Source organism: Corvus hawaiiensis, chromosome Z, assembly GCF_020740725.1.
Source record: "Corvus hawaiiensis isolate bCorHaw1 chromosome Z, bCorHaw1.pri.cur, whole genome shotgun sequence".
Taxonomy (NCBI): domain Eukaryota; kingdom Metazoa; phylum Chordata; class Aves; order Passeriformes; family Corvidae; genus Corvus; species Corvus hawaiiensis.
The window spans coordinates 76,524,476-76,542,798 of NC_063255.1; positions in this window are offsets into that span (position 1 = coordinate 76,524,476).

Consider the following 18,323-nt stretch of genomic DNA (forward strand, 5'->3'; position numbering starts at 1 on the left):
GCAGGTGTAGCAATCTGCAATAAATGACATTTGTCAGCTGAGATGAGTGTTCTGCCATTTGTGCTCTCCAAAGCAATGGGCAGATGTCGACGTGAGGACGCCTGGAGGCTTTTGGCCGTGAAAATCCCCAGCCGTGCCCAGCAGATCCCCCAGCTGCAGCCAGGCTGGGCAAGGGAACGGCACCTTTGGCATGGCAGCAGAGCCACACGTTGGCTACAGACTCGCTGCAGAGGCCTGCTGAGAAAACGGGACTCCCCTGAGCGTAGAACTGCAGCCAGGAGCCACCCGGCGAGCAGAAATCGTGCACAATGAGCACAAGAAAGAAAATGTGGCCAAACAGATGGGATGATACTGTGGGAGCCTGATTAGGTGCCCTAAATCACCGCTGTCTAGGCAACAAGAAAGTGTATCAAATTCCTTCCATGAAAGATAGGATTGCACTTTCCCCTTCATTTACCTTGCTGTGCAAGTGGAAGATGTCCTCGTTACTGAGAATTTTTGCCCTTCAGCACCTCCCTCACTCACATTAATTAAAAGATTACGTCCTACAACGTGTCACCATAAATGAAAACAGCCCTGGCCTCGTGACAGTGTTTGCAAAGTCTTCCCTCCTCCTGCCCCTTCCTGTCCAAACTCTACCTGAGGTGAGTGAGAGCTCCAGGAATTCAGGAGGGTGCAGTACCACCACAGGTGGGAAGGTTTTGCAAAGCTTCCGAAGTATCAGGAAACTCTGGCTTCTTCCCCTGGAGTATTTTTCTGCTCATGAAGGATCTGGGAGGACGCTGTGCCTCCAGCTCACTCAAGTAAAGTTTGTTTTCTTCATGGCTTGAGTAGAGGAAAAAGAAAATTGTAATTTTTAAAGTGAAATTGGGGGTTTGGTGCAGCTGAGTTTGCTTCACGATTTGCTGTGGAAAGTAGAGTAAAAGCTTTGAATTCCCAACAGGAGCTGACTACCGGCCCCCACAGAGACTTGAATGAGGCCCAGATGTGCTTGCTGCACACTGCTGGTCCAAGGGAAAAGTTGGGAAAAAATCCCCTTTTATTGCAGATGGAGCCTCTGTGTACTGTTGTCTGAAGGGCTGTCTGTGGTAAAACATGGTAATCCAGCCAGCAGCTGTGGATATGGGAGCTCTAACAGCAAGCTGCTTCTCCAGAGCGAGGGACAGGGCCAGCCCCAAAGGCTGAAAGGTGTTCTGGGGACTGGCGGAGGTACTGGAAGGCCAGGCTGTCCTTGTGCAGGGATGGCCTTCAAAGGGGCCTTCACACCTTGTGCTGCTGGCAAAGGGCAGCTGGTGGCCTTCCACAGAACGCTGCTTTTGTCCAGGTCTTGGAAATGTTCCAGCCAGCATCAAGTCCTGCTGCTCACACCAGCCCCTTTCCAAGCAGGAGCAACTTTGTGTAGGCAGCCTGACAGCGTAGTGGCAGGAGAAGAAAATACGCAGCGGAGTGTTATCAGCTCTCTGTCAGAAGCTGCATCCACAGTCCCTTATCTCTTCCAGTTGTCTGAGACGTGGAGGAAGCAGCGGTAAATCACTGATCCTGGAAAGGAAAGCGGAAGGAGCAAAGGCAGTAGCTGCTCCCTGGGGTCTTGGGAGCAGTGAGAGCCATCCAAACTAGGACCATTGCTGGGTTGTGGAGATGAGAGTGACCAAGCCGGCAATCCTCTGCATGCGACTGCAGCCATCTGTGAATAGGAGCATGGAAATCTGACCTTGTAAAACAGAAAAGGTGTCCTTGGGTATTTGCCCAAGCTTGGATGTGGTCTGAGCCACCTGGGCTAGTGGAATGTGTCCCTGCCCATGGCAGAGGGCTGGATCTAGAGTGTCTTTAAGGTCCCTTCCAACTGAAGCCCTTCTCTGTGAATTATAAACCCATCATGACAAAGAGAACACAACAAATCTGCGTTCCCTGCTACGTTATTGGAGCTTGCTGTAGTCACTTGTGTCACCCGGAGACTGCTTTGTATTTGGAGAGATTGTCATGGTCCTGCAGTATCTAGGTGTGACTTTCCCCGGTTCCGAGCGACAACAGATGCCAGAACAGGCTATTTGCAAGCACAGAATTGGTTAAGCTGCCTGTGAACCTGATGGCAGAAGTGTGTTGGTGTTATTGCAGTGTTTACCCTGGACAGGTGATAGTTGGTTTTCGTTCTGAACGTGCAATGTTCATGCACAATGCTTATGTATGCATAAATACTGGCTTTAAGTCCAAATTCCCTCTTCACACAAGGACGTGCAATCCATCAGAAATATTTAACAAGGAGCCATATTAGCTTTGGGCTTGATGGTATGGCTTGTTCAAAGTGTGTGACGAGTAATGGTAGCCCTAAGAAATACCGCTCTTGTTAATTTGGGTTTATCCTTCATCAACCCTCTTGCACAGAAATCACGTACTTACAGCAGAGACTAAATGCAATTCCTTAATACAGACGAGAATTGTGCAATCCAGGCAGATTAAAGGGGGAGTGTTCTGTTGCTGTGAAAAGACAATCTAGATAACCTGTTTGCTGTATGTCCTGGAGAAGGCTTTGCAGTTAAGAATGAAAAGGAAAAACCCGTTTCTCTTTCTTAAGACGTGTCTCGAAAGAGCTTTTTGTATTACCAGAAGCAGCTACACTGATATTGACCTGCACAATTATAAACGCACAACAACCGCTTACATAACTTAACCTGGCCATGATTTTTAGCTGCAATTCCAAAATCTCAGAAAATATGTTTCTATACTGTAAACAATGAAGGAGAGCGGAAATACCAACATTTCTCATTAGCCTTTTGGCTTGGAAAGACCATTTAATTTATGCTCCCTTAGCTGTCAGCCTAAACTCGGCTGTGCAAACCTTAGGTTTGTGTTGGGCCTTATGTACTTCTTTAGCATCAGCTTAGGTGCAAACCTGGTATAAAACCCTCCAGGCATCACACTGATTTAGAGTGACAGAACTTCACTCTTCCAGCACGGAATTTCCTTTCCTTTACTTGCTCCTGCAAGTCATCGCCACAGTGGAAGTGGAATCAGTGCCTCGCTCTCTGGATGTGGTAGGATTTTACACCTGTCCTGACAGACAACAGGGACGCAAATTTGTTTTCAGCATACCATTACATCTAAATCTTTGGTTTGAGAGCAAAAGGAAAATGTTCATCTAAGAAGTAATTTTTGCCTGGATTTTTTGACATGAGGACAACCTGGGGTCTGCTGGCAAGAGCAACACTGTCCCTGTGGGTATGAACCTCCCTGAAGGATGAAGAGACTGTTGCCACAGAGGTCACATCTGCAGGATGAAAACCCACCGTGCCATTAATTTGATGCAAACTAAGCCCAAGTGGCCCAGCTCTTCATCCTCAGCGCGGACTTGCCATTGCAGAGATGTTATTAGCAGACTCAGCTCTTGTTTACAAGTGGTGTTAAATTGTCAGACAAATCAGCCAGCCCTCCCTCTCTTGTCCTTCTTGGCCTCCGGCTGCCCAGCTGCTGCTGAGAAAGGGAGAGGCAGAGTCCTTCCAGGTAAACAGAGATTTCCAATGGGTACAGACTTTCTCCTTTCTTTTGTTTTCCAGTGACAATAGAGGGGTTTGTCTTCAATCTCTGTGTCAGCAGGGAAGTTGTGCTTGCTCATCATGCCTAGGATCTGAACAACTGGGATTTTTAAATTTTTAAAAAACCCAGAGTGACCTGACCTTCTTCAGGAATCTGGAGAGAAGAGTCAAAAGGGATTCCTGGAATGGTGTCATAAGCAGACAGTGGTATTAAACGTATTTCGATAAAAAGGCATAAAAGCTCATAAAGCGTATAGAACTGATGTAAAGCTAATCAAAAAGAAGTATTTTCTTGTAATAAACAGTGAGGATTGCAGATCACAGGAAAAGAGGTTTCTGGTGGGAGGAGCACAGGTTTTAAATGTAGGACCAGCTCTTGAGGTTTGATTTGTTTCCTCTTTCAGACTACAAAGAAGTCTTGGTGTTCCTGAGTAGAATCTGGTGCCAGAAGTTTGAGAATAGGGTGTGATGAGATCACCAGAGTATTTTACCTGTATCTAGGAAGAAGCCCTGCAGAGCTTCCCTTTGGCTTGGATTGAAAGTAGAAGTCCTGTTTTTACCAAGAATATTGGTCTCTCTGTGTTTCGGACAGAGCAAAAGAAAACAACAAACTGCCTGAAGTCTAAAGGTGAAGTGTGTCACAGAGGGCTAAGAGTTCACCAAGGCAAGAGAGCCCCATGTCATTTAAACTGTTCTTTCCCTAATAACAATAATTTCCCAGTCCGTGTTGATTTCATCAAGCACCAGCAGAGTAAGTCAGATTCTCTTTTCTTGTTCTGGCCTTTCACATATCACTAAGGAAAGGTGAGGCTGTGTTATTCTCAGCTAAATTTTAAATTCTTCAGAAATCAAAACTGAATTCAAGTCAGGTTCATAAACACTGTAACTTACAGACTTCTTAAAAGCTTGTATCCTTTTATATTTACCTGGAGATTTGAGCTCATTCCTTGACAAGAAGAAAAGGCTACGTATGGGACTAATCCTTTTTTGGATACGAAACAGTTTTCAGCAGAAAAGGGGAGAAAAAGGCCTTTGAACACATCTTTACTGACAAGAAAGGTGGCTGCTGCAGCAAATACTTATCAGGACAAAAAGGCATGGGCTGTCATTTTCTCTTATTACGTGTGCATGAAATAGTGGTATGAAGCCTCTGTTTTCAAGACTATAAAAACACACAGTACAATGTGAATCTCTAGTTAATGTCTTTAACAGTGCAACTTATGCTGGATTCTAAGAGCTCTGTTTAATTCCTTTAATGCTCTGATTGTTCCTGTGAATGTTCAAAAGCCATTAACCATAGCACTCAGTGTTTGGCAGATATTTGGTCTTGAAGGAAAACTTTTACTAATTTTTTTCCTATCTCTTTTAAAATTCACAGTGTTTAGTTAATAGCAAGAGCTAGAAAGCAAAAGCATGTGGGAAAGGGCTACTTATTGTAGCAAACATATCTGTTGTCAGAAAATGTCCTTTAGATAAAATCAGAATTTCAGAACTCTATCCACTCCCTCTGTCCCGCTCTCCCTCTTTCCCTTTCCCTTTCCCTTTCCCTTTCCCTTTCCCTTTCCCTTTTCCTTCCCTTTCTCTTTCCTCTTTCTTTTCCTTTTTCCTTTCCCCTTTCCTGTTTCCCCTTCCCCCTTCCCTCTTCACTCCTATTGTCTCTTCTTTTCACACACAGAGGCTTTTATCATCTGTCCCCTTCCAAGTAATTTACCACCCCTTCATTAACTCTGCCAGATGCTGTTTGAAGGTGTTCTCTGCATTCGCTGAGAGGCTCTCACAGCACTACCAACAACAGCTGTGAAGCCAGAGCGGCAGAATTTGTCATTGCTGCCCCTGGAGTGGAAATACCAGTAGGAGCCCATGCTCTGCCTCCTCGTGCTGACAAATCCCTGGAATCCCTTCTGCTGTGCTCAGGGTCTGTGGCAGCACTACCAGAGAAGACAGAGCATGTGGCAAATCCTCAGGGACACCTTGGGCTGTGGCACTGGACAGCAGGACCCTCTCTTGGCCAATGGTCAGTTCTGCAGAGAGGTATTGCCATGCTCCTCAAAACACTCCTTTCTTTTCTGGGGAAATCCCTTCCGCTTCCGTCACTTATGACTCTGAGGGGGGCCAAAGACTCAACGCTCTTTTCCTGATAAAGCAGATGATGGGCAGTTCTTCAGCCCATGGAATAACAAATAAATTCTTTTGACCTAAGTAGCCTCCAAGCACATACTTTGCAAGGGAATTACTTCCACACTCGTGGTGCACTCTCCCCCTTCTATTCTAACAAAATCCCAGTGCTTGATGCAAACAGCCCAGGATATTTTCATGAATAGCTCATAAAATGGCTCACAATCAGCCTCTTGAAAAAAGCAAAGTGTGTTTTCTAATACAACCAATTAGTTCGAGTTTTGAATGTTTTGCATTTGCAACTGAGGCCCTGTAAGCAATTCTAATTGTTGTCAGTAGGTGAGGTACTTATGAACAAAGAATTAAGTTTTACATGGCATTTCCTCATGGGTAATGATCATAAAAAAGAATGGATGTTCAGAGGGTGTGTTCTTGTAATGTGATATGTTCAAGGTATGACACACACATACACACGCACAGAGTACAACACTTCTCCTTTATACTTTTCTTTTATAAATACACAGTTTTAAGAATTTATAATTTTTATTTGGCACAAAAGGCCAAAGATTCTGTAGTAAACACCTGTCTAGCCTCCTGGACCTCCAGTTTGGCCATCCAGGGCCATAGGGTGCTACTTCAAAAGCTATTTTTCAGTCAACAGTAGCACACATAGGCTCCAGGGCACCAACCTGCCCTCTTTGTGTGTCTTCCACAAAAGAGTTTCTTCCAGTTCCCAAATGTCAAAAATTACGTATTTTTGCATGCAAAATAGGATGACTTTTGCTGATATTAGTAACTTTTCAAAGGGCCAAAGCTGATTAAGATTTCTGAAGTTTTACAAAATAGAGATGTAAATGTCACAAAAAGCATAGTAAGAACGAAGGTGTAATCATCCTGAAAAAAAATCCTCTCTTTCTGAAGTATTCATAGAATCACAGCTTGATGCAGAGGCAACTGACGCCGCCTTACCCTGCCAATGAGCCATGCTGGAAATGCAGAGCACGTCAGCCCCAAATCTGGTTCTCTGGCATGTTTTTATGTGCAGTTGTCTCCAAAATCTGCAGCAGCACAAGCAAAAGCCACAGCAAAGCCCATTCTGAGGATGGCTTGCGGGATCCTCCACACCTCTTCCGACTGCACAGGAAAAGCAGGTTCTCCCACAGCAGCAGGCTGGTGACTCTCACATCCCCTCAGCCTCGTGCTGTCACTGTGCTGTACCTTCTGTGTTCTGAGCCAGGAAATGTGACACTGGTGCTACCAGGGACATGATCTCTGCTTTGGCCAGACACTGCAGTGTCTCCAGGCTCCCCTGGGCTCTGTCCAGCCCAGGCCACTGCAGCCCTGGGGCAGCTGTCTCACAAGCAGGAGAGCACGTCCTGCTTTGGTGCAGCTTCTCTTCAGCTCACAGTGCCAGGAGTTATTTTTGGGGGGGGTGAAGCCCCGTGGCTGCACCGCTGCTGGGGCAGAGCGCAGGGACAGCACAGGGACAGAGGCCAGCCTGGGCACAGGTCACCGCAGGGTCCCTCAGCTTCATCGGGTACAGACAGTTCTGGAGACAACAAAATCCCCAGAAAAACTGCAGAACTGGGAAGCAAGAGGACAAAAAGGAGCCTGTGGGCAGACTTTGAGGAGAAAACCTGCAAAAACAAACTCAGGTGGACCCAAGGCCAGCTAGGAAGGGGTTACCACCATCAGTGTGTACCCCTTCCCGAGGCAGAGGAGGAAACCCCCACCAATACCATCACAAACCTCCCAGCAAGAGAGCCAGGACACTGATGGCTCCCTGGGAGCCCCAGGCTGTGGCTGCGAGCTGTGGGACCTGGGAAAGCGTTTGAAGGGCCAGCACAGCACAGGGAGGTGCTGAGGGTGTTTCTGTGCTCAGTTCTCACTGCTCTACCAGGGCTCTTCAGCACCAGTTCACCCCAGGGCTGTGTGACCGGCACAAGTGCTCCAGGGGTGACACCATCGCTGTGTGTTATTACAGCTCCTGCACACACTCATAAGCCAAATGCATGGCATTTTTACCAGGCAGTTCCTTTTTCTTTTTGAGAGTAAGGAATTTAAAGGGTTTAATGGTGATTTATTTGATTTAGACGTTTTGTAACGAGCATACTGAAGTAAGAGGTTGGCACTAAATTTTGAATCAATGCCATAATTATAGAATGCGTTCCCAAATGAAGTCAATGAATATCTATTATTTTCTACTCCCCTTGTTTGAGCTGAAATGTGACTTGCACTCCATTTATTGCAAAATAGGAGACATTTTCCAAACCTTCTTAACATTGATTAACAATGTTTACCAATCTTTTCATTTTAACCTAATCTGCTCTTTGAGACCAAAATATATATAAGCCTTCTGAACAAAAAAACCGTTTAATTTTCTGCATTTTAGATCACATCACATCTAAATTCCAAGTAAAACATGTCTGAGCTTCACTTTTCTCTTTCTGACTGCACCCTGCCCTATTCAAAGGCATCATGCAAACATCATTTAGTGCACCATTCTGGATGGTTTGTGGAGTTGCAGACTGGTGTGGGGAGTGCAACACATGTACACACATCAGTGCCAACTGTTCATGGCAACCTCAAACTCAAGCTTAACGTTTCCTTGTCCCAACAGTTGAGCAGCGACATAAATTCAGCTCCCATGAATCCAGAAATTGTTTAAACCAACATAAAATGTGTAATTAACAAATAGGCACCCTCATCATTGTTCTGGTGATTATGAACAGAAAATCATGTCCTACAGGAACTGGAAATGTGTAGGCTGTGCTATGGGGAACACTGGATGTTCAGATGGCAGAGGCACTAGAAATACGCAAAAAGTGCTGGTTTCCGTCTTATGTATTTCTATGTTACCTCAAATTTATGGACAAGAAGCACTTTGCTCCTATTTACAGCACAGCTGAGTGTGCAGCCCTTTCATACTGTGAAAGAACATGACTCTGTCAAGGGAATGTCTGAATGGTTCATGAATCTGAAGAACAAATTGGCCAGATTTCCCTTTATCTCTTGCATCTCAGTATCACTGCCCTTTTGTAAGAAGCCAGGCATTTTCTCTCCCCCGTCAGTGGCCGGGCTTGTTTCTCTCTCATCTGTCTGCCAGCACATAGCCATGGACTTGGAGCTCTTCACCTCCAGGAAGCTGGCTCTGGCTGGGTTTGGGGGACAGCTTGGCTATTGTTGACCTTGCAAGCAGCACTTGTTTCTCCTGGCGTTTTCTGGGAAGAGCTGAGAGCAGCACTGGGAATGTTCTCTGAAAGAGCCTCGGCCTTCTGCCATGTGCTGCTTCCATGGAGCAGATCCAAGGATGCCACGTGACCGTCGGGTTTTCATCAGACACGACGCTGGGAAGGCAACTCACCCAGTGTCCTGAAACTGAAATGGGATGAGGGCTGACCCTTTGTTCTGCTCTCCAGAGAAATGCAAGCCCAGGAACTGGTGGCTGCACCTCAAACCACATCTGTCACCAATGTCCTGAACTGGGGCATTTACCCCAACTCCCCCTCCATGGGGATTCTCCAGCAAAAGCCAAGATCAGCTTCTCTCGCGCTGTGTTATGAACTTGTTGGCTGGAGGGCTGACCCAAAGCATGTGAAACGGCGCCGCACCAATTCCATGGGATCTCAGGGGTTGTGTTTACACAGCCTCACGTGTCAGTGCTGATCAAGAACTCTGTGCTCACCTCACCTCAATGGAGATGTGTCCATGTGCAAGGAACACACCTGGAAAAGGTGGGCAGAGTGCGGATCCATGTCATGTTAGTGTCAACTGCTCTAATTGATGGTAGGCCTGGAAAGCTGGACTCGATGGTCTTGGAGGTCTTTCCCAACCTTAATGATCCTGTGATTCTGTGACTGTTGAGGCAGACACAACTAGATTACAAAAGTCAATGAGCTGGAAGCTCAGCTGGTACAAATCAGATCTACAGCATCATTGAATTCAAAACCCAGCTCAGTGCTTGCTGGAGGGCATCCATGACCTGATTCTGAAGCGTCTCACAGAATTTGTGCTGTGCCATTTCAATGGTGCCAGTGAAAATTATGGTCTTCCTGTAATCAACTTACTAACGACTACACAACAGAATTACCGGATAGTGTGCAAACTCTAGAGTTGGGGGTTTTTTTTCCCTTTTCATTGCACTGTTTCTGTTTAGCTCAGATAACAATAAAAAGTTTTTGAAAGGATATATTGTTTTGTAGAAGGTACATTTTAATTGCTGGGTTTATGATTACTTTTCAATAATTCAGCCTTATCTCCCTGCTCTGAACAAGAATATCCATTCCAAAACAGTGACATGGGGTCTTGTGACCAACACAGTGAAAGGTGAAATGGCTGAGGACATGCAAATGTGTGAAAGATTTAGGTCATGCTCTCTTCCTTCAGGCAAACATGGATCCTTTTCTTGTCCCAACAAGGTTGATCCCTCAAATTATGACATATGAATACTTCAATTTTACTTCTCAAAATCTATGAAGAGAGAAGTAAATATTTTTTACTTCTCAGGTAGGGGAAATACCTACATTCGGTGTGTAGAGAGGACAGACAACCCTTTCTTTCTGTGTTTTATTTTAAAAAGTGGGCAAAGACACTGACATTTTGGTAAGAAAACAATTAAGCTGAGAGTACAGAACTGCTCTTCTCTTTAAATTGTTCCTATAAAACTAACATAAATTATGTTCAAGTTGAAGCACTGATGAAGAGAGGTCATTAGTTTGTAAGCAATTGTCCAAACTTTGCAGCTACGCAGAGTGCTGGAGGTCCTTTGGCATTAAGCATTTCTAGAGCAGGTCCCTTCCCACTCAGGTCAGTCAGGAAGAAGCATATCCTGCTTTGTCCAAGGGAAACTGCTAACCACACACTGTGTCATCAGTCCCTTCCGGAAAGAAGGAACACTGGATGATTTACAAACGAGCCATTGAGCCTGAATGGAGCCTGAGCAGTGGAGGACAGAGTTAGCACAATAGGCAAAGTTCTCATTGCAGAAATAATTGCTCCTGTTTCTCTGGTGCCTGCTGGAACAGTGCTCCACTGCCAGAAATTCTCGGTAGAAAAGTATCACTAGGGATAATTTCCATTTCCGTTTCCTTTTGATATTTTTGTTTTTACTTTTATTATTCCTTTTCCATTTCCATTCCTGCTCCCTCCAAACATCTCCTGAACTGTTCCAGCAACAGCCAAGGTCACATTGACTGAGGGTAAGTTTGTGCTTCCACTGAAACTGGACAATGGTTCTCCTTGCAGGGCTCTGTTCTCCCCCTGCTGTTCTTACAGACTGGAGAGGGTCCAAAGGAGGGACAGAGGTGATCAAAGGGCTGGAGAACCTGTGCCGTGAGGGAAGACTGGAGCAGCTGGCTCTGTTCTCCCTGGAGAACACGAGGTTCATCACATTCTTCCAGTACTTTCAGCAGAGATACAAAGGGGACAGAGCATCTCTGCTCACAAAGAGCCACGTGGGGAAGACAAGGAGCAACAGCACAGCTAACACTGGGAGGGGTTTTGTGTCAACGTGAGAAAGCACCAGTAGGAGCAAGCATTTGCTGGAACAACCTCCCAGGGGTGTGGCAGAGTCCCCCTTGCTGGAGGTTTCCAAGATGCAGCTGGACAGGGTTCCAGGCAAGCTCTCCGGCGCTCCCTCCCCTTCCCACAAAAAGTTGGACCCTCTGAGGCCCCTCCCACCCTGGGCTGCTCTGTGGTTGTATCCTTGGAGCAGAGGGCCACCTTCACCATCCTCTTTCCCAGGCTGTTTCTCAGTTCCCTCAGTGCCCAGCTGTGCTCACGCCGATGCAGATCCAATGCAGGGCAGAGATGGGAGCGAGTACCTGGGTGCAGGAAAAGCACACAGAGCCTCCTCTTTTGTTACGCCTGTTGGTAACTGCTGGCTGTTGGCACGTCTCAGCAGCGCCCATCTTTCAGCTTGACTCGTCCTTTGACCTATGGTGAGTCATTCTGAGACTCCAGGGAAATTCCTCTCTGGATCCAGGGGCCGCTTTAGGACTTAGATGCTCTTGCACAGGTTTTTGGTGTCTGTTACGGTTCAGCTGCACTGGATTCAGTATAACTGACCCAGCTGCAGTCAGAATTACAGTCAATTCCCCAAAAAAGAGCATTGGGGAATTCCCAATATTTCATAGTTCGGACGAAGTTTTGCTGACAGCTGTTGGACATTGGTACATTTGGTTGACAAGTAAGGAAGCTTCTCTTGGACAGTCAGACTTCCAGCAGATCAGCTCTGAGGACACACAGAGCAGAATATTGGTCACCAGTGCTGCCTTTTCAATGAAGAATGGAAGCCTTAATGTTTGCCAGCAATCAGTGGGCTGTTCTCAGACAGCAGTTTTCATTTGTAACAGAGCATTCTCCTTCGGCTGCTAGGTAGAACTCAGAGGGCACTGAAAGCAAGACGGACCTCAAAAGTAGCTGTACTCTTGTGTCGATGGTATGATTACAAAAGCTTCTGGGGCAAATTACAGAAACATAACTCAGTCTCTGATTATTTCCTATTACAGCAGAGTCAGGGCTTGCTTATGGAAGGCATTTACCATAAATACTGGTATCCTTGACAACAATGATGAGGGTGCCTATTTGTTAATTACACATTTTATGTTGGTTTAAACAATTTCTGGATTCATGGGAGCTGAATTTATGTCGCTGCTCAACTGTTGGGACAAGGAAACGTTAAGCTTGAGTTTGAGGTTGCCATGAACAGTTGGCACTGATGTGTGTACATGTGTTGCACTCCCCGCACCAGTCTGCAACTCCACAAACCATCCAGAATGGTGCACTAAATGATGTTTGCATGATGCCTTTGAATAGGGCAGGGTGCAGTCAGAAAGAGAAAAGTGAAGCTCAGACATGTTTTACTTGGAATTTAGATGTGATGTGATCTAAAATGCAGAAAATTAAACGGTTTTTTTGTTCAGAAGGCTTATATATATTTTGGTCTCAAAGAGCAGATTAGGTTAAAATGAAAAGATTGGTAAACATTGTTAATCAATGTTAAGAAGGTTTGGAAAATGTCTCCTATTTTGCAATAAATGGAGTGCAAGTCACATTTCAGCTCAAACAAGGGGAGTAGAAAATAATAGATATTCATTGACTTCATTTGGGAACGCATTCTATAATTATGGCATTGATTCAAAATTTAGTGCCAACCTCTTACTTCAGTATGCTCGTTACAAAACGTCTAAATCAAATAAATCACCATTAAACCCTTTAAATTCCTTACTCTCAAAAAGAAAAAGGAACTGCCTGGTAAAAATGCCATGCATTTGGCTTATGAGTGTGTGCAGGAGCTGTAATAACACACAGCGATGGTGTCACCCCTGGAGCACTTGTGCCGGTCACACAGCCCTGGGGTGAACTGGTGCTGAAGAGCCCTGGTAGAGCAGTGAGAACTGAGCACAGAAACACCCTCAGCACCTCCCTGTGCTGTGCTGGCCCTTCAAACGCTTTCCCAGGTCCCACAGCTCGCAGCCACAGCCTGGGGCTCCCAGGGAGCCATCAGTGTCCTGGCTCTCTTGCTGGGAGGTTTGTGATGGTATTGGTGGGGGTTTCCTCCTCTGCCTCGGGAAGGGGTACACACTGATGGTGGTAACCCCTTCCTAGCTGGCCTTGGGTCCACCTGAGTTTGTTTTTGCAGGTTTTCTCCTCAAAGTCTGCCCACAGGCTCCTTTTTGTCCTCTTGCTTCCCAGTTCTGCAGTTTTTCTGGGGATTTTGTTGTCTCCAGAACTGTCTGTACCCGATGAAGCTGAGGGACCCTGCGGTGACCTGTGCCCAGGCTGGCCTCTGTCCCTGTGCTGTCCCTGCGCTCTGCCCCAGCAGCGGTGCAGCCACGGGGCTTCACCCCCCCCAAAAATAACTCCTGGCACTGTGAGCTGAAGAGAAGCTGCACCAAAGCAGGACGTGCTCTCCTGCTTGTGAGACAGCTGCCCCAGGGCTGCAGTGGCCTGGGCTGGACAGAGCCCAGGGGAGCCTGGAGACACTGCAGTGTCTGGCCAAAGCAGAGATCATGTCCCTGGTAGCACCAGTGTCACATTTCCTGGCTCAGAACACAGAAGGTACAGCACAGTGACAGCACGAGGCTGAGGGGATGTGAGAGTCACCAGCCTGCTGCTGTGGGAGAACCTGCTTTTCCTGTGCAGTCGGAAGAGGTGTGGAGGATCCCGCAAGCCATCCTCAGAATGGGCTTTGCTGTGGCTTTTGCTTGTGCTGCTGCAGATTTTGGAGACAACTGCACATAAAAACATGCCAGAGAACCAGATTTGGGGCTGACGTGCTCTGCATTTCCAGCATGGCTCATTGGCAGGGTAAGGCGGCGTCAGTTGCCTCTGCATCAAGCTGTGATTCTATGAATACTTCAGAAAGAGAGGATTTTTTTTCAGGATGATTACACCTTCGTTCTTACTATGCTTTTTGTGACATTTACATCTCTATTTTGTAAAACTTCAGAAATCTTAATCAGCTTTGGCCCTTTGAAAAGTTACTAATATCAGCAAAAGTCATCCTATTTTGCATGCAAAAATACGTAATTTTTGACATTTGGGAACTGGAAGAAACTCTTTTGTGGAAGACACACAAAGAGGGCAGGTTGGTGCCCTGGAGCCTATGTGTGCTACTGTTGACTGAAAAATAGCTTTTGAAGTAGCACCCTATGGCCCTGGATGGCCAAACTGGAGGTCCAGGAGGCTAGACAGGTGTTTACTACAGAATCTTTGGCCTTTTGTGCCAAATAAAAATTATAAATTCTTAAAACTGTGTATTTATAAAAGAAAAGTATAAAGGAGAAGTGTTGTACTCTGTGCGTGTGTATGTGTGTGTCATACCTTGAACATATCACATTACAAGAACACACCCTCTGAACATCCATTCTTTTTTATGATCATTACCCATGAGGAAATGCCATGTAAAACTTAATTCTTTGTTCATAAGTACCTCACCTACTGACAACAATTAGAATTGCTTACAGGGCCTCAGTTGCAAATGCAAAACATTCAAAACTCGAACTAATTGGTTGTATTAGAAAACACACTTTGCTTTTTTCAAGAGGCTGATTGTGAGCCATTTTATGAGCTATTCATGAAAATATCCTGGGCTGTTTGCATCAAGCACTGGGATTTTGTTAGAATAGAAGGGGGAGAGTGCACCACGAGTGTGGAAGTAATTCCCTTGCAAAGTATGTGCTTGGAGGCTACTTAGGTCAAAAGAATTTATTTGTTATTCCATGGGCTGAAGAACTGCCCATCATCTGCTTTATCAGGAAAAGAGCGTTGAGTCTTTGGCCCCCCTCAGAGTCATAAGTGACGGAAGCGGAAGGGATTTCCCCAGAAAAGAAAGGAGTGTTTTGAGGAGCATGGCAATACCTCTCTGCAGAACTGACCATTGGCCAAGAGAGGGTCCTGCTGTCCAGTGCCACAGCCCAAGGTGTCCCTGAGGATTTGCCACATGCTCTGTCTTCTCTGGTAGTGCTGCCACAGACCCTGAGCACAGCAGAAGGGATTCCAGGGATTTGTCAGCACGAGGAGGCAGAGCATGGGCTCCTACTGGTATTTCCACTCCAGGGGCAGCAATGACAAATTCTGCCGCTCTGGCTTCACAGCTGTTGTTGGTAGTGCTGTGAGAGCCTCTCAGCGAATGCAGAGAACACCTTCAAACAGCATCTGGCAGAGTTAATGAAGGGGTGGTAAATTACTTGGAAGGGGACAGATGATAAAAGCCTCTGTGTGTGAAAAGAAGAGACAATAGGAGTGAAGAGGGAAGGGGGAAGGGGAAACAGGAAAGGGGAAAGGAAAAAGGAAAAGAAAGAGGAAAGAGAAAGGGAAGGAAAAGGGAAAGGGAAAGGGAAAGGGAAAGGGAAAGGGAAAGGGAAAGAGGGAGAGCGGGACAGAGGGAGTGGATAGAGTTCTGAAATTCTGATTTTATCTAAAGGACATTTTCTGACAACAGATATGTTTGCTACAATAAGTAGCCCTTTCCCACATGCTTTTGCTTTCTAGCTCTTGCTATTAACTAAACACTGTGAATTTTAAAAGAGATAGGAAAAAAATTAGTAAAAGTTTTCCTTCAAGACCAAATATCTGCCAAACACTGAGTGCTATGGTTAATGGCTTTTGAACATTCACAGGAACAATCAGAGCATTAAAGGAATTAAACAGAGCTCTTAGAATCCAGCATAAGTTGCACTGTTAAAGACATTAACTAGAGATTCACATTGTACTGTGTGTTTTTATAGTCTTGAAAACAGAGGCTTCATACCACTATTTCATGCACACGTAATAAGAGAAAATGACAGCCCATGCCTTTTTGTCCTGATAAGTATTTGCTGCAGCAGCCACCTTTCTTGTCAGTAAAGATGTGTTCAAAGGCCTTTTTCTCCCCTTTTCTGCTGAAAACTGTTTCGTATCCAAAAAAGGATTAGTCCCATACGTAGCCTTTTCTTCTTGTCAAGGAATGAGCTCAAATCTCCAGGTAAATATAAAAGGATACAAGCTTTTAAGAAGTCTGTAAGTTACAGTGTTTATGAACCTGACTTGAATTCAGTTTTGATTTCTGAAGAATTTAAAATTTAGCTGAGAATAACACAGCCTCACCTTTCCTTAGTGATATGTGAAAGGCCAGAACAAGAAAAGAGAATCTGACTTACTCTGCTGGTGCTTGATGAAATCAACACGGACTGGGAAATTATTGTTATTAGGGAAAGAACAGTTTAAATGACATGGGGCTCTCTTGCCTTGGTGAACTCTTAGCCCTCTGTGACACACTTCACCTTTAGACTTCAGGCAGTTTGTTGTTTTCTTTTGCTCTGTCCGAAACACAGAGAGACCAATATTCTTGGTAAAAACAGGACTTCTACTTTCAATCCAAGCCAAAGGGAAGCTCTGCAGGGCTTCTTCCTAGATACAGGTAAAATACTCTGGTGATCTCATCACACCCTATTCTCAAACTTCTGGCACCAGATTCTACTCAGGAACACCAAGACTTCTTTGTAGTCTGAAAGAGGAAACAAATCAAACCTCAAGAGCTGGTCCTACATTTAAAACCTGTGCTCCTCCCACCAGAAACCTCTTTTCCTGTGATCTGCAATCCTCACTGTTTATTACAAGAAAATACTTCTTTTTGATTAGCTTTACATCAGTTCTATACGCTTTATGAGCTTTTATGCCTTTTTATCGAAATACGTTTAATACCACTGTCTGCTTATGACACCATTCCAGGAATCCCTTTTGACTCTTCTCTCCAGATTCCTGAAGAAGGTCAGGTCACTCTGGGTTTTTTAAAAATTTAAAAATCCCAGTTGTTCAGATCCTAGGCATGATGAGCAAGCACAACTTCCCTGCTGACACAGAGATTGAAGACAAACCCCTCTATTGTCACTGGAAAACAAAAGAAAGGAGAAAGTCTGTACCCATTGGAAATCTCTGTTTACCTGGAAGGACTCTGCCTCTCCCTTTCTCAGCAGCAGCTGGGCAGCCGGAGGCCAAGAAGGACAAGAGAGGGAGGGCTGGCTGATTTGTCTGACAATTTAACACCACTTGTAAACAAGAGCTGAGTCTGCTAATAACATCTCTGCAATGGCAAGTCCGCGCTGAGGATGAAGAGCTGGGCCACTTGGGCTTAGTTTGCATCAAATTAATGGCACGGTGGGTTTTCATCCTGCAGATGTGACCTCTGTGGCAACAGTCTCTTCATCCTTCAGGGAGGTTCATACCCACAGGGACAGTGTTGCTCTTGCCAGCAGACCCCAGGTTGTCCTCATGTCAAAAAATCCAGGCAAAAATTACTTCTTAGATGAACATTTTCCTTTTGCTCTCAAACCAAAGATTTAGATGTAATGGTATGCTGAAAACAAATTTGCGTCCCTGTTGTCTGTCAGGACAGGTGTAAAATCCTACCACATCCAGAGAGCGAGGCACTGATTCCACTTCCACTGTGGCGATGACTTGCAGGAGCAAGTAAAGGAAAGGAAATTCCGTGCTGGAAGAGTGAAGTTCTGTCACTCTAAATCAGTGTGATGCCTGGAGGGTTTTATACCAGGTTTGCACCTAAGCTGATGCTAAAGAAGTACATAAGGCCCAACACAAACCTAAGGTTTGCACAGCCGAGTTTAGGCTGACAGCTAAGGGAGCATAAATTAAATGGTCTTTCCAAGCCAAAAGGCTAATGAGAAATGTTGGTATTTCCGCTCTCCTTCATTGTTTACAGTATAGAAACATATTTTCTGAGATTTTGGAATTGCAGCTAAAAATCATGGCCAGGTTAAGTTATGTAAGCGGTTGTTGTGCGTTTATAATTGTGCAGGTCAATATCAGTGTAGCTGCTTCTGGTAATACAAAAAGCTCTTTCGAGACACGTCTTAAGAAAGAGAAACGGGTTTTTCCTTTTCATTCTTAACTGCAAAGCCTTCTCCAGGACATACAGCAAACAGGTTATCTAGATTGTCTTTTCACAGCAACAGAACACTCCCCCTTTAATCTGCCTGGATTGCACAATTCTCGTCTGTATTAAGGAATTGCATTTAGTCTCTGCTGTAAGTACGTGATTTCTGTGCAAGAGGGTTGATGAAGGATAAACCCAAATTAACAAGAGCGGTATTTCTTAGGGCTACCATTACTCGTCACACACTTTGAACAAGCCATACCATCAAGCCCAAAGCTAATATGGCTCCTTGTTAAATATTT